This window comes from Giraffa tippelskirchi, chromosome 13 (assembly GCF_054371585.1).
Source record: "Giraffa tippelskirchi isolate mGirTip1 chromosome 13, T2T-mGirTip1v1.2.pri, whole genome shotgun sequence".
Lineage (NCBI taxonomy): Eukaryota > Metazoa > Chordata > Mammalia > Artiodactyla > Giraffidae > Giraffa > Giraffa tippelskirchi.
Window position 1 is genome coordinate 130,187 of NC_137287.1, and position 16,654 is coordinate 146,840.

Genomic DNA, 16,654 nt, shown 5'->3' on the forward strand with positions numbered 1-16,654 from the left:
GACAGACTTTATTTTCTTGGACTCCAAAATCGCTGCAGATAGTGACTGCAACCAAAAAATTAAAAGATGCTTGCTCCTTGGAAGAAATAGTATGACAAGCCTAAACAGCATATTAAAAAGCAGAGACATCAGTTTGTTGACAAAGGTCAGTCTAGTCAAACTAGGGTTTTTCCGATAGTCATGTATGGATGTGACAGTTGGGCCATAAAGAAGCCTGAGCAGTGAAGGACTGATGCTTTCAGACTGTGCTGCTGGAGGAGACTCTCGAGAGTCCCTTGGACTGCGAGGAGATCCACCAGTCCATCCTAAAGGAAACCAGTCCTGAATATTCATTGGAAGGACTGATGCTGAAGCCGAAGCCCCAATACTGTAGCCACCTGATGTGAAGACCTGACTCCTTGGAAAAGACCATGATGCTGGGAAAGATTGAAGGTGGGCGGAGAAGGGGATGACAGAGGACGAGATGGTTGGATGGCATCACCAACTCAATGGACATGAGTTTGAACAGACTCCAGCAGTTGGTGATGGACAGGGAAGCCTGGCATGCTGCAGTCCATGGGGTCACAAAGAGTCAGACATGACTGAGCGACTGAACTGAACTGACTTCTTTGGGATTGGAATGAAAACTGACCTTTACCAGTCCTGTGCCACAGCTGAGTTTTCCAAATTTGCTGGCATATTGAGTGCAGCACTTTCACAACATCATCTTTTAGGATTTGAAATAGCTCAACTGGAATTTGAGCTCCAGTAGTGATGCCTCCTAAGACCCACTTGACTTCGCATTCCAGGATGTCTGGCTCTAGGTGAGTGATCACACTATTGTGGTTATGTGGGTCATTAAGGTCTTTTTTATATAGTTCTTCTGTATATTTTTGCCACCTCTTCTTAATATCTTCTGCTTCTTTTAGGTTCATACTGTTTCTATCCTTTATTGTGCCCATCTTTGCATGAAATGTTCTCTTGCTATCTCTAATTTTCTTGAAGACATCTCTAATCTTTCCCATTCTACTGTTCTTCGTTCCTCTATTTCTTTACACTGATCACTGAAGAAGGCTTTCTTATCTCTCCTTGCTATTCTTTGAAACTCTGCATTCAGATGAATATATCTTTCCTTTTTTCCTTTGCCTTTTGCTACTTCTTTTCTCAGCTATTTGTAAGGCCTCCTCAGACAATCATTTTGCCTTTTTGAATTTCTTTTTCTTGGGGATGGTTTTGATCACCGCCTCCTGTACGATGTCATGAACCTCCATCCATAGTTCCTCAGGCCCTCTGTCTATCAGATCTAGTCCCTTGAATCTATTTGTCTCTTCCACTGTATAATCATAAGGGATTTGATTTAGATCATACCTGAATGGTCTAGTGGTTTTCCCTACTTTTTTTCCATTTAAGTCTGAATTTGGCAATAAGGAGTTCATGATCTGAGCCCCAGTCAGCTCCTGGTCTTTTTGTTGCTGACCGTATAGAGCTTCTCCATCATCGGCTGCAAACAATATAATCAATTTGATTTTGGTATTGACTATCTGGTGATGTCCATGTGTAGAGTCGTCTCTTGTTTTGTTGGAAGAGACTGTTTGCTATAACCAGTGTGTTCTCTTGGCAAAACTCTGTAATGAATTAATCAGTTCAGTTCAGTCACTCAGTCGTGTCCGACTCTTTGAGACCCCATGAACTGCAGCACGCCAGGCCTCCCTGTCCATCACCAGCTCCCGGAGTTTACCCAAACTCATGTCCATCGAGTCAGTGATGCCATCCAGCCATCTCATCCTCTGTTGCCCCTTTCTCCTCCTGCCCCCAATCCTTCCCAGCATTAGGGTCTTTTCCAATGAGTCAACTCTTCTCATCAGGTGGCCAAAGTATTGGAATTTCAGCGTCAACATCAGTCCTTCCAATGAACACCCAGGACTGATCTCCTTTAGGATGGACTGGTTGGATCTCCTTGCAGTCCAAGGGACTCTCAAGAGTCTTCTCCAACACCACAGTTCAAAAGCATCAATTCTTCGGTGCTCAGCTTTCTTCACAGTCCAACTCTCACATCCATACATGACTACTGAAAAAACCATAGCCTTGAGTTATTACAGATATGCAAATCAAAACTACAACAAGGTATCACTCTGCACCAGTGTGAAAGGTCATCATGAAAAATCTACAAACAATAATTGGTTAAAAAGGCATGGAGAAAGGGAACCCTTTTATGGTGATGGTGGCATGTAAATGGTAAGAGTCACTATAGAAAGGGTGTGGAACAGCATTTAAGAGATAGAAAGAGCCACCCTGAGACCCTGCAGACTCACTCCAAAGAGTGTTTTAGGAGAATACCAGATTGTGAAAAGGCACGTGCAGCCAAGTGTGTGCTGAACTACAATTTATAACAGCCAACAAATGGCTAATCCCATCAACACTAAAAAAAAGAAACTAAGAAATATTTGTGAAGTTCACAATCCAAAAGCATAAACTCACTCAACACTGAGACCTAATCATAGAATCACAGAATGTGTCCCCCCCAACACAGTTCAGCAGCACATCACTTAATTCATTTGTCTGCAGGTGAAGTAAGATGTACTTTTCAGGAAAATGAAGGATGTTCTCTTGGTTCTCAAAGACTCCCAAAGACTCTGTGTTCTTCTGGAGGCTGCTGAAGTCTCCAGTCTTTGAGGGCAGTGATGAGAAGGAACCTGGACTCAAAACCATCCGGCACTCACTCCTTGAGGGTGCTGAGGGTGACCAGTGTCCCCCCCATGGGTGCCGTGGGACCTGAAACCCCCTTATCGCCTGTGATGGGAATGACCCCACAGGCACCCCACTGGGCCAGCGGGGGGCTTGGTGGGCGGGCTACAGACTTCATCAGGTACATGATTTACAAATACATTGTGCCATTTTGGATGGTGGATTATTTTTTTCCTTGCTCCTTTTATACACCACAGTTTATCCTGTTGAGGAAATCCAATTCATCTATTTTGTCTTTTGTTGCTTGTGCTTTTGATAGCACATCAAAAAAACCATGGCCAAACCCGAGGTCATGAGGACTCACTTTCATGTTTTATTCTAGGAGTTTTATAATTTTGGTTCTTACATCTAGGGCTCTGATCCCTTTTGAATTGATTTCAGGGGGAACCAGGGGTCCAACTTGATTCTTTTGCATATGGGGCACCTATGCCAATTTTGGAGAGAAAAAAAATTTGCAAATTATGTGACCAAAAAGGGTCTAATATCTAAAATATACAAACAGTTCATACAACTTTTAAAGAAATCAAAAAATGGGCAGAAGGTCTAAATAGACATTTCTCCAAAGAAGACATACAGATGGCCAGTATGCCAGTGAAAAAATACTCCACATTGCTAATTATTAGAGCAATGCAAATAAGAACTCACCTGATAGTGGTCAGAATGGCCATCATTAAAGAGTCTACAAATAACAAATGCTAGAGGGCATGTGAGGAAAAGGAAAACCTCCTACACTGTTGGTGAGAATGCAGTGCGGCCACTAGGGAAAGCAGTATGGCAGTACCTCAAAAAACTAAAAAGAGAGTTGCCAGATGAGCCAGCAATCCCACTCCTGGGCACCAACAGATCACCTTGGTATGAGTATTTGGAGGAATCAATAATGGCACGTAAAACAGGTCTTCAATGACCAGCATCTCTTCCAGTTAACAGGCAGTGAGCACAGCTGGGGGCTGGCTTCAGCTCCAACCCCCGATCAGATCTCTGTCTCCGTGTGGTTGGGCTGCTCTGGAATGCTATGTGCATGTGGTCCAGCCAGCAGGGAAGGCGGTGGGCCGTCTGAGAGTTCCCATCAACAGTTCTCCTTGTCTGGGATCCCCCTCTCTCTAGAAGCCACTGCTCCCCTAATTCCATCTTCTCGTTCTCTGGGTGAAGACCCGGTTTTCCCAGGAGCACTGTCCACCTGCACACGCCCCAGACTGGAAGCCGCAGGACGCTCTTCAAACAGCCCTTCATCCAGAACCTGTCTGCAGCGGCTGCTCACCCCCTGATGCCTTCAAGCAGCTCCTTTTTGCATTTTGTGCAGATTTTCTAGTTGTTTTCTGTGTGGGGGTGAACGTACATGATCTTACAAAGTCATCACAGGAAGGAGAACCAGCAATTACTCATCCACTTTTAGAACTGCCTGGTCACAAACCTCACATGCTTTGAGTCACACTCGGAAGAGGCATACATTTCATCTATGTCAAAGGTCATGGTGGTTTCACTGCAAGGGACTGGGAAAACAGACCACTGTCTTAACAGAGGGCACAACTGCAGTGCCGCAGGGTACCTGCAGAGCCCTGGGGTGTGCCAGCAGAGGACTTGGGCTGCATGGACGAGAGAAGGGAGGAAGGGAGCGACCTCCTGCAAACGTTTCAGACCTGTTTCCAGACTCCCACTTTCCACACAGCAATCTGCTCTTTTCCACCAGCCATCTCCTCTCGTTTCTTCCAGGTCTTTAGGAAAAATGAAGTAAACCTTTTCTCCCCACAAACCTTCATGTGAAGAGTCTCTCCCAGTAGTTCCTTGACTTGTCCAGCCCTGACCTTCTCCATGGCTACTCCCTGCCCCTGCCCTCAAAGAGCCCCTGTGGTCTGCTCCTAATGGACTCTCCAGTGCCAGTTCCCCATTAAATCAGAGGATTCTCTGCTTGACACCCAACCACTTCCACTCTGTGCCCACCCACCCCACCCACCTCCACTGTGCCCACCTTTGGGAGTCTTCCTATTTTTTCCAGCCCCGTACACCTCATGGAGTCACACCAAGGTCTCTGCATTCCTGTAACTCATAGGCTGCCCCAGGCCTTACCCATCCCATTGCCTCTGCCTACAGCCACCTCATCCATCTGGCCCTCCTTCAGCTCAAGGCCCATCTCCATGTCTGCTCCCCTGAAAGGCTGTCTGGCCCCCAGGATGAGTTGGGGGCCCTCCTTCTGCTCCTGGTCTTCCCTGTCTTAGCTCTGACCACCACAACCAAACGCCATACCCGGTGGCTGGCAAAAAGTGCACACGGACTGCTCACAGTCTGCAGGCTGGGAGCCCAGACCAACCTGGTGGTGAGCCTGCCTGGTTCATGCCAGCTGCTTCCCACTGTGCACCCACCGGGTGGGAGCAGGGAGGGAGAGCTGAGGGACCTCGTCAGGGGCCCAGATCCTTCTCGAGAGCCCTACCCCCAACAGTGCCACGCTGAGCCCCACCCCCAACAGTGCCACGTTGGGTGTTGGGACTTAACATGTGAACCTGGGAGACACAGACAAGCAGAGACAGCAGCCTTTGACATACACTTATCACTGCTCCTTCTGAAGGAGGAAACAGAGCAGGCTCCATCTTGAAAGCAGGACTCCATCTTGGGCCGGACTGAGCACTTTGAGCTAAATGCCCAGTATCTACGGAAATGACATACCAACTGGAAAACCAGGCCCCCGGAAGGAAGAGCCCCAGGGGTCTCCAGCACCTAAAAGAATACCCTAATTATCTGTGTAATCTAATAGAATCATACATTCCATTTTGCTTATTGGGGAATGACCACAAGGCTATTGAGAATTGTCCACTGTTAACTACCTAGGTTTAAGGCATGTGAATCACGGGTTTACTTTGATTTTATCTTTCTTTTTCCTTTGTTCAGACTAGTTTCAGGGACTTTCGGGAGGTGGGCTTGGGCACATATACTTAGGGTATATAAGGTTTTCACAAAAACTGGTCGGGGTCCTTGGCTAAGAGGAGACTCTGCTTTGGGCCCGTCGATGTAATAAACTGCCCTCCGCTATCTGCATTGTCCTTCTGAGTGAGTTTGTTTCCCGGAATGCATGGCTACAACACTTCCACTTTAATTAGGGATCGGTGGTTTCTTTGACAAAACTTCTTCCAACACACTCAGACAGGAGCCCAGCCATTCATCCTCCAGACACCAGGCTGGGGGCCTGTGCCTGTGCAGAGGTGGGACAGCCGTTGTCACACACTCGAGCTTTGGTGCCACACAGAGCTGGAGTGGTGTCCTGCCTCCCTCCCTTCCTGTGACCTCGAGTGAGGTGCCCGAGTCCATTTATCCACCTGTGTAATGTTATCGTGAGGTCATGTAACACCTGGGTGATAGGCATTCTCATGTGGTCAAATGTTCACGTGTTGGCTGCTCTCACCTGGGGGTGTTCATTTCCACACACCCAAGTGGGCACACACACACACACGCCAGACCCCATGGACCCACAGAACATGGGCATCGAGAAAAGGTCTGGCCCTAAATGACCACAGGATCAGGACCACAGTCCTGACCTTCAAGGGATGGAGAGGCTGTGCCCTGGGCACTGGGAGGAGAGGTCAGAATTCTTGCAGCTGAAGGTGCTGCTGTGAACAGCTGTTGTCACAACCAGCTGGGAAGTGCACTGTCTCTGCAGATGGGGGGTCACCCGGACCTCAGTGCGGCTGGAGAGAAATATTCCAGTGCTGATCCGAAGCTTCTGCCTAGAATTCCCCAGGATCAAGGAAACTCGCATGAACAGAAAATCCGGCCCCTTCTCACCAGGTAAGCACGAAGCAGGAGGGCGGGTCCAGCCAACAGAGCCCCGTGAGGGGGGGTGAGGGACGGTCCACGACTGAGGAAGGTGGGGATCCAGGGGGGAGGCAGACGGGTCTGAGGATGCCGCCCCGACGCCCTGGAAGGCACGGTCCTGCAGCCTGCCCCGCCCTGCACGCGTCTCCCGGGAGGCCAGGCCTGCAGCGGCCGAGGCTGAGCAGCTTCTCAGCTGGACCCTCTCACTCGCTGCCTGTGACCCGCTCAGAAAGGAACCTCCAGGCCCTGGGCCAGCTCTTGGTCCCTGAGCATCTTCCAGGAGTCGCTGCGGAGTCACCTAAACAGCCCAGACTGGCTTTGCCCGTCTTTTCAACGTTTTGAGTAGAGCAGAGCTGATTTAAAAAACATAAATCATGTCTGTTTTGGTCAAAGGCAGTGATTTCTACCAGTTTAAAAAAATAAACGTCTAATCAAAACAACACCGCTGCAACGAGAACAGGGTTGAGGCCCATGTGAGCCGGGAGGGGGGCGGGGCGGGGCGGGGAGCAGCTGGGGCGAACGCCTGCCAGGTGCCCTGAGGCCCGCGCGGCTGCAGCGGGCCCACGAAGCAGTAACCTGGGTTTCACAGTGGACGAGAGACCAACAGAGAAGCTTGGGAATAACTGCTCCTTCGCTAGCTCAACGTGCTGCAAACTGAGGACCTCATCTGGACTCACATTGGGCCACAAACTATTTTACCCTGGGGTGTGGTCCCTGGAGCCCCAGGGTGGGTGGAGCATCGCGCTCACCACGGGAGATTCCAGGGCAAACAGTGCTGTGACCTGGGGGCCTGGTGAGTCTCTAATGGTGAAGAGGAGGCACCCCCTTTGTCTCCTAGTTTATATTCATGTTCTCAGGGGCTCCAGGGAGACTGTAAGGCACGGGCAGGTCTGGCCACGTGGAGGAGGCCCAGGCCCACACGCCTCCCCGAGTGGCCTTTCGGTGACAGAGCCAGGCAGACGCACAGCAAAGCGGAGCTGAGGCAGGAGCCACCAGCGGGGGCGGCCTGGGTGGCAGGTCGGCGAGCCGAGCCAGAGGGAGCCCTGGCTAGAGATCGCCACCATGCTGACCTTTACAGGCACACCTGCCTGTGGGCAGGAGGGGGGGAACGTCAGCTAAACGGCACAGGCTTCTCTCTGGGATGATGAAAACGCCCCACAATGGACCGGGTGATGGCTGCTCTGGTCTATGGATAAGCCAAGACTGTCAAGGTGACCCTTTAAGTGGGTGCATGGTGTCGTCTGTAAATTAAAACTCAGTGAAGCTGTCTAAAATAAATCAACAAATAAAGAGATGAAAAAACATCAAATACAATGAAAGTGAGAGGAAAGAATCCGCGACCACCTAGCACGTGATGCTGGAGGTTGCCGTGGCACCGGGATCAGGTGGCCTGAGCCAACGGCCTCCGTTCACTCTCCTGTGGAAGAAGCGTTACCAGCTCTGCACCCCTAGGCTGGCTCCCAGTGTGGGCGGTTTGAAGGTTACTGCCTTCAGCACAGTCTGAAACAGAGGGCATTTCACCGTCACTGTTATCTTGATCCGAGTGTTAATAAATTACTCAGATTTTCTGAACCACTGTGATAACAAGTTTCAGCAGTGGTCAGAGGACCCTTCCGGCGGCAGGGAGGGGTCTGAGGACTCAGATGGCCCTGAGCCGGCATCCCCAGGGACCCGAGTGCCAGCCGGGGCAGCCACAGGGCTGGTGACAGCCTCCCCCCAACCCCCACCCACCACGTGGAAGCCCTTCCCCCGCTGTTCACTCCAAATGGAAGAAGTGCGATCGGGCCCCAGCTGGCTCCGGATGAGCCGAGGGAAGCGAGTCACCAGTCAATTTCCCAACCCTGAGCCCTGCCACCGGGGCCACAAGAGCCGCACGGTCAAGGTCAGTGTGCACGTACCTGTGAGCAGGGCTCAGGCCTCCCCAGGGGCGTGCAGCCCCTGCTCCTGGTCAGGGCACTTTGGTTTCTCGACTCTCACACTTGCAGAGCAAAGCGCGGATATGCTGAAAGCACGCGCTGTCCACACCCAGACCAAGACATACACAGTTCCAGCACCTGAGAAGCCTGGACGCCTTTCAGTCGCTGTCCCCAAGGGTAACCACCTCCCCCACTCCCACCACCACGGGCCTGCTTGCCCGTCACGGTCGTGCTGTGGGCGCCCTGCTTCCGCCACGGGGCTGACATCTGGGAGGTGCGCTCACCGTGTGCACCCGTTCACTCTGCTCTCGAGGGCACTCGACTCCTGCTGAAGTCACTGGTCCTGGGGCGGGGGTGCGCTCGGCCTTGGGAGACGGCTAAGTGCTTGCCCAGAACAGCTCTGCGTTTTCCCAGGGTCCCCCTCTCACCCACGGGACGCGAGGGCGCCGGGTGCTCCACACCGTCCAGCCGCACGAGACACAGGGGCCTCCCTGTGAAACTCCTGTCTGGAGGCTCCCGGGTCTGCCCTCCAGTGAGAGCCCAGAGACCTCTCAGATCCGCCGTCAGACACAGGCCAACCCCACTGCTGGGCTCAGGAGTCCAAGGGAGGGGAAACACTTTGTTTTGGGGACCCGAGTTCCCCCATCCTTGCTCCAAGGTGGGGCTCAGGGAACAGCATCGAGGTGAGCAGGCGAGGGCTAGGCTCCACCTGTGCGTCCTGGATGGGTCGGCCCACCCTCAGCTGCAGACACGCAGGGGACAGCCCAGATCCCCTCTCCTGGGGACGGGGTGACAGACACAGCAACAGGGGCACTGGGTGCACAGGGCAGGTCATGCCGACTGAATCCACAGGGCTGACCCTGGACCCTGCTCACTGCCCAGCCTTTAAAGTGTCCAGCGGGAGTAGCTGTCACTCCTGGGCAACGGCACGGCTCTGGCCCAGTCCTCCACCGGCCCTGCAGGGGACCCCAGGCCACCAGGGGCAGCCCACTGCCCGCTGCTGCCATCAGGATGAAGGCTGGTCTTCACAGCAAGCGGACACTCTGTTCCAGGTGTTCCTGCATCTGTTAGTTGCTGATGTCTCCTAACAGGTCTACAGAATAGGTGCTGTTATCATACCCACTTCAGAGATGGAGAAACCGAGGCACTGAGAGGTTGAGTGACTAGCAGGGTCTGACGTCAGGCCCACGGGTGCCACCAGCTGTGGCGAGACACGTGTGTGGGGCTCCTTCTGCACCTGGGGTCCCCATCAGGTCCCCTCCACACACACACACAGAGTCCAGAGACCACACACAGAGTCCAGACCCTCCCACCACACATATACACAGGGTCCAGAGACACCCACACACACAGGGTCCAGACACCCCCCCCACACACACACACAGGGTCCAGAGACACACACACACACAGGGTCCAGACACCCCCCCAACATACACACAGGGTCCAGAGACACCCACACACACACACACCTGGGTCCTCCATCAGGTCCCCTCACACACAGTCCAGAGACCACACACACACCCACACAGTAAAGAGACACCCCCCCCACAGGGTCCAGAGACCCCAAGCAGAAGCTCCACAGCCCCCAGAATGGGCTGACTTCCAGGTAAGTAAGGTTACTTGCTCAGTCGTGTCCAACTCTTTGCAACCCCATAGATTGTAGCCCGCCAGGCTCCTCTGTCCACGGACCAGGCTTCCGTTACAACCTTTGCCAAGAGTCTCTGGGGCCGGAACACAATGGAGGTGACAACTGCTGTCTCATCACAGAACCTCTGTGTCTCCAGTTCCCAGCGAACGAGAGGCAGACGTAGGCAAGGCCCAAGACAAGCAGGGCTAGTGGCACAGACCCAGCAGGGTGGGCACCGCCAGCCACGGGGACCCGCCCGCCGTGCCGTCACCTCAGCCCTGCCCTGGCTGACAGCGGGCCTCCCTGTGGATGGACTTCCTTCCCAGACAGAGTCCACTGCAGCCAAGGGCCAGGCCTACTCTGAGGCTGCCATGACCTCACTTCCACAGGGATACAGGGCTCCCATTGAGGATACAAGGGCAATGGAGGGGCCTAGGGAGAGTGACTGTCCTTTCCCGGGGGCTACACGGGCAAGGAGCCCGCAGTCCAGCCCGGCGAACTGCCCTGAGCACCCAGCTACCCTGGGGACGTAGGAACCACAGCCAGAAAGGCCCACCTCCTTTCACGCCCTGGAATCTGCCAGGCTTGGGCCAGCTTCAGGATCCCAAGGCCACCGGGCTCCAGACCTTGACCTATTCCTGGGGCTGGTGTCTGAAGGGAAGGCCAAGCCGCAGGACAGAAATGTCAGGAAGCGGCTAAAGGGCAGGGAGGGTCCTGTCTTCTACCAGCTTCTCCCCGTTTGCTGGTACACCCCCTCCGTCCCACGACTTCCTTTCACACAGTCAGCCTGCTTTCCTAAACCTCCCTGACTTCCAGGGCTTTCAGTGCATTTTCTTGAGCTGTAAGACTTTTCTGTACCTACTATTCTTTAAACTTACCCCAGTGATTATCATACCTGGGACATATTCCGCAAACACAACTCAACACGGAATGACTATCACGATGTGTCTCCTGACTGGTAGGAACTTCTGTTGTTTCTCATGTTTTACACGGAATCACCCATCTTTGCACTGGTGTCACTCACTTTCTCTCAGGAGCGACTCCCAAGGTAGAACTGCTGGGCCAAAAAGTCTGTCTTACTTCAAAGGCTGTTGAGTGACGATCTCAAACCCACGGAGCACAGTGAGGTGTGCTAGCTGCTGTGATGGCGCATGGCTGACTAGAAGGCTCCACAGCCCCACACTTTCTCTGCAAACCTGGACACCGCCGGGTCAGCAGGTCAGGAGGCAGCAGGGCTGCCCTGCTGAGCCTCCGCACCCTGCAGTCCACGCTGGAGCCCCCATGGGACCACGAGCCACTGATTCCCCGGAGTCAGCTCAGCCCTGTTTGGACGCCCACAGCTGGGCACGTTTGATGTTAAAATACTTGATAAAGGGTCTCTGTCCTTGACATTGTTCTGGTAAAACGCTGTGGTTCTGGGACTTTCCTGTGGGCCCAGTGGCTAACAGTCCACAATCCCAACCCAGGGAGCCTGAGTTCGATCCCTAGTGAGAGAACTATTAGCAGACCTGCATGCCACAACTAAGACGAGGCATGGCCAAATAAAGTTTAAAAATAAATATTTTAAGGGGTGCCATAGTTCTTCCTCTGCACCTACTTTTCCAGATGAGCTTCTGAATCATATTAGTAGGCGGTGGGCTGCCCCCTGCAGGCCTGCAAGACCCATCCTTGCCCAGTTTCAAGACCAGAGAGAGCCCAGAGCAAGCAGCAGAGACATCTGGGGCTTCACGGAGGCAGGCCTGGAGGGTGTGAAGCAAGGTCCTGGAGTGATGTTCCACTGCTGTGGGGCAGGCCGTGAGGACTGTTTTACCCCTGGAGGGAGGGGGTGTTGCGGGGGAGCTGATGTCAGGTTAGCTCACCAGCTGGGAATCAGTGGAGCAGCACAGCCCTCCCTATCCCTGTGCAAAGCTATCAAGGAGGAGACGTGCAGATCTCAAGATTCAGCTCAATTCAGTGGCTTAGTCACGTCCAACTCTGAGACCCCATGGGCTGCAGCACGCCAGGCTTCCCTGTTGATCACCAACTCCTGGAGTTTGCTCAAACTCATGTCCATCACGTCAGTGATGCCATCTAACCATCCCATCCTCTGTCATCCCCTTCTCCCGCCTTCAATCTTTCCCAGCACTAGGGTCTTTTCCACTGAGTCAGTTTTTCACATCATGTGGCCAAAGTATTGGAGCTTCAGCCTCAGCATCAGTCCTTCCAATGACTATTCAGGGTTGACTTCCTTTAGGATGGACTGGCTGGATCTCCTTGCAGTCCAAGGGACTCTCAAGAGTCTTCTCCAACACCACAGTTCAAAAGCATCAATTCTCTGGCACTCAGCTTTCTTTATAGTCCAACTCTCACATCCATACATGACAACTGGAAAAACCACAGCTTTGACTAGATGGACCTTTGTCGGCAACGTAATGTCTCTGCTTTCTAATACACTGTCTAGGTTTTTCATAGCTTTTCTTCCAAGCAGCGCCTTTTAATTTCATGGCTGCAGCCACCATCTGCACTGATTTTGGGTCTAAAGATTAGAACACTTACTAGCTGGGGGGCAGAGGGCAAGCAGGGAGGTTTTCACTGATTAGGCTCTAGGATGAAGAGGGAACGTCAGTCATGCAAGTGGCTGTGGGTAAAGCAGGGACTGGACAACCAGAGAGCAAGAAAAGAGCTGGTTTGGGGAAGTCTGACCACACAGTGGGTTTAAAAATATCCAGATCTAGTTTTGCCTGGACTCATCCTGAGTCCTTAGAACCCAGGACAATCAATCTGCTCTCCTGTCCTTGCCCAGGATCCAGACCAGAGAGCCTCGAGTCAGTGGCTGTCTCTCCCTCTCACACCATTTTTGTAACCTCAGTGACACTGAGTTGTCTCACAGGAAGCCTCTGCCTTCCTGGATGAGTTTGTTCTGAGCTTGTCCTATTCCGGTCTGGTCTGTCTGTCCCTGTTCCATTTTCAAGTCACCACTGACTTTCTACAGGAAACAGTCACTCCACATTTGTGTTCTGTTCTCTCCACGTACTCCAGCGCTCACCGCCCAGCCCCTTCGCTGTGTCCCCTCAAGTCTGTACGTGCAGGGGTCTGGCTGGGAAGGGCACTCTTGCATGTCCAACCGCACCCACACTCACCCACAGTCCTTCTGCCCTGGGCTCAGCGGAAATATCCCTGTGGTCTCAGTGATTACACACCACACTCCCAGCTTCCTGTGCTGTGGGCGACTTGTGTCTCCTTTACTTTGTTTGTCCTTTCTGTATTTCTTAACTTTCCACAGAGGCCCAGTGAGAAGGAAGGGCACAGAGCTGCACGGGTACCCCCGGCCTGGGACCGCCTCAGCCTGGTCAGCTCCTACTGAGGGGGCCCGAGAGACCACCAGGACGCAGCGTGTCAGTGGCACTGGCTCACCCACGGGGCAAACACACCCCAAGAAACAAAGGCCTAGCACGGAGTCCGACCCCCCTTCCTTTGGAAGAGGGGGTCAGGGGATGGTCCAACGCTGAGCCTGGAGGCCTGACCACGGGACAGCACACCTCCCCTTACACACAGAAGAGGACACGCCAAGACCCTGGGCTGCAAGGTCCCAGGGCCCCACGAGAGCTGACCTGGGAGGTTGCTCAAGTCCATCCCTTGGCCATGTGTGTTGGTGGAAGGTTTCCCTTCTTCCTGGAGCTGTTTCTTGAAGATCTGGGTGAAAAGCGGAGGAACCCTTGGTGACATCTGTGTCGTGTCTTTTCCTCCAAGGGTTGCTCCTAAGACATTTTAAAAATACATGTGGAAAAAATTCAGGTTTTCCAAAACAGAAAATGTTACGAAATAACACTGCCTATTTCCTCTTTTCTGGATAAAACAGAAAACATGTGTTTCCCATCTCCACTGGGAATGGGTATAGCGTGCTCCGATGTGCACACAGAAAGGGCCCTTTCTATCAGATGCCCCGCAAGGATGGCGCCGTAGCCAAGGACACAGGCGAGGGATGCCTCCCAGTGGGGATGCCCAGCAAACAGGGAAGGCCCGGAGCCCCTCCTCCTCCTCATACGCAGAGAAAACCCAGCTCAGGCCCCACACCGCCCAGACTCAGTCTCCTCATGGGTGAGACCAGGAAAATGAAGGGTTATGATGAGGGTTTAATAAAAACTGTGCTCCAAGTGCTTCACCCACTACCCAATACACCCAACAAACGGCCACTATTACCATTACTGCCACCTTCATCCTTCGACTTGGCCATTTATGTAGTAAATCCTCTCTCCCAAGACCGGCAGTCTGGACGACTTCTTCCACAACTTCTTCATCTGCAAACAGGGTGTTGGAAAGGTCAGCCTTGCGGATTTCATGGAGTAAACATCAGGGAGTCTGAAAGAGCTCCTAATGGCCAAAGCTAGAATGATTTGAGAAAAAAAAAAATCTTTATTTTTAATATAATGAGTGTGCCAGTACTGGCTAATCTCCCATAGACCATAGTGTCTGGGTCCACACTGATAAAAACATTCAAATAAAGAAATACAGAAGGAGCACTGTTATCCTACAGAAAAGTCTTATTAATAAACATGGAAAGAGGGACTTCTCTGGCATCCAGTGGTTAAGACCTGTGTTCCCAATGAAGGGGGCCATGAGCTCAATCCCTGGTTGGGGAACTGAGATCCTGCATGCCACCAGGTGCGGCCAAAAATGAGTAAATCAAGAATGAGGAAAACAGAGTATCATCATTAGGCAGTCTTGTAGTAACTGTTTCCAGCACCTGGACAAAAAGTTGAAGAGAAACAGGATGCTGCACAACCTCAAAGCACCTGTCCCACAATGTGCGTCTGTTACCCTTCGGATGAGAGGATGAGATGGTTGGATGACACCACCAACTCAACGGATTTGAGTTTGAGCAAACTCTAGGAGATAGTGAAGGACAGAGAAGCCTGGCATGTTGCAAAGAGTTGGACACAACTTAGCGACTGAACAACAACCCGGGGGAGGTGGCAAGAAATGGTGGTTTGGGGCATATTTTTAGATCAGAACTTCTCAAAAGCACTCTACTTGCATTTCCTCCCCACCCAGTTTGATAATCTGCTGACCTATTTAAACTTCAGAGTACTTCTGATTTAGAACAAACTACAATCCTTGAAACGGCTTACAAAAGCCATAGACTTGAAATGAGGGTTAAAAGACGTAAAGTGAACACACACGGCTTAAGATTTCAACGTTTATTTTACACAAATGCCCATAGTCTTCCCCACTCCTCCCACTCACTGTCCCATGGCCCATGCAGGAAGGTCCATGCACCTTCCTCTGGGTGCACGAAGTCACAGATGCCTAGAGAACAGGAAGAAGTCGAAAAGGCTAAATGTACACAGTACGGTCTGAGACAGAAGACCTTAGCTAGCAGGGGCTGCGAGGAGAGGGGAGGGCAGACGCCAGGCACACACTCTCCCCAACCCTCCTTCCAGGACCCCAGCTCTCCGACAGGACATCTAGGGCCGAGCCCCTGGGAGGTGGGTCATCCTGGGTGGTCTCCTTGCTGCCCAGGGAGGTCACTCCTCAACAGTGGGGAATATTCACTAAATGTAAATGTGAAAGCGTAAAACACTTGTCTATTTAAAAGGGACAAAAAAAAAAAAAAAAAAAAAGGGACAAATTCACCCGCGCCTCTGTTCCAACCAGAGCATGGCCTGATAGCCGACAGTGTGCAGGAAGGCCCTTCCTTCACTCCTTGCTCCCTCGCCTCCTACTCCACTTCTTATCCTTCAGCAAAGGGCCCAGAAACAGGTCAGAGAGGCCCACTTTGGAGTCAGAGAAGGGAACCAAAGGCGGGACACGGAGAGACGGCGCGGAGGGGGTTCGGGGAACGAGCACAGGGCCACGCGGCGCCGGCGCTTCCGGTCGCCTTCCGATGGCGTCAGCGGCGGCGCGCGGGCTGGGAGGACAGAGCGCACCGAAGGCAGGCCGGGCCTGAGCTGCGCCGCGTGAACGGCAGGCCGGCTCCCAGCGAAGGCTCCTGGCTGGCAGCGGCTGCAGACCACAAACGACCCTGCGGAGAGCGGGGCAGGCGACGGCGGGCGACACATACCTGAGACAGCAGGCGCGGAGGCCCCTCAACCTGCCCGGAGCCCGCGAGGGTCCAACCCGCGCGCGCCGGGGCCGCCGCCTCCCGCGCCTGCGCAGTCTCCGCCGCCCGCCGGCGCGCGCTCCCGGCCGCTTCGGTCGAGGCCTTCTAGGGCTGCCTAGCTCGGAGGCAGACGCTCTACCTGTGTTTCCAGCCGGCACAGCACCCGCCCCTCAGCTCTCCTGACCATAATCTTGGCCTTTCTCCCCAGAGTCTCCGCCGCCACCCCTCCTCTTTCGACCCCCTCAACCTCTCCTGTCAGCCGAGACTGGCGGTGCGCCAGCATTCGGCTCTGCGCATGCGCGGGACCCCTCCGCGTCGTCCCTGGCGGACATTCGGCTCTGCGCATGCGCGGGGCTCCTCCGCACCGTCCCTGACCGGCAGTCAGCTCTGCGCATGCGCGGGATGCCTCCGCATCTTCCCTGGCCAGCGTTCAGCTCTGCGTGTGCGCGCGGTTGTGCCCGCGTGGCCATACAGGGCGCGGGCCTCGGCCTTTGGGCTTAAGCTTCA

General features: G+C 53.2%; 1 long non-coding RNA gene across 2 annotated transcripts; it reads right to left on the reverse strand.

Annotated features, from left to right (window-relative positions):
* Positions 1 to 1,077: 1,077 nt before the first annotated feature.
* On the reverse strand, positions 1,078 to 16,438 carry LOC145531024 (uncharacterized). Of its 2 annotated transcripts, none has more exons than XR_014072123.1 (6): positions 16,109 to 16,438; positions 14,248 to 14,431; positions 13,659 to 13,805; positions 5,264 to 5,365; positions 2,458 to 4,040; positions 1,078 to 1,635 (listed from the first exon to the last, which is right to left on the reverse strand). It is a non-coding gene; the product is annotated as an uncharacterized LOC145531024 (long non-coding RNA). The 2 variants fall into 2 exon arrangements; XR_014072122.1 differs by lacking the exon at positions 1,078 to 1,635 and adding an exon at positions 10,964 to 11,122 and having other exon boundaries at positions 3,015 to 4,040.
* Between the last annotated feature and the right edge of the window lie 216 nt (positions 16,439 to 16,654).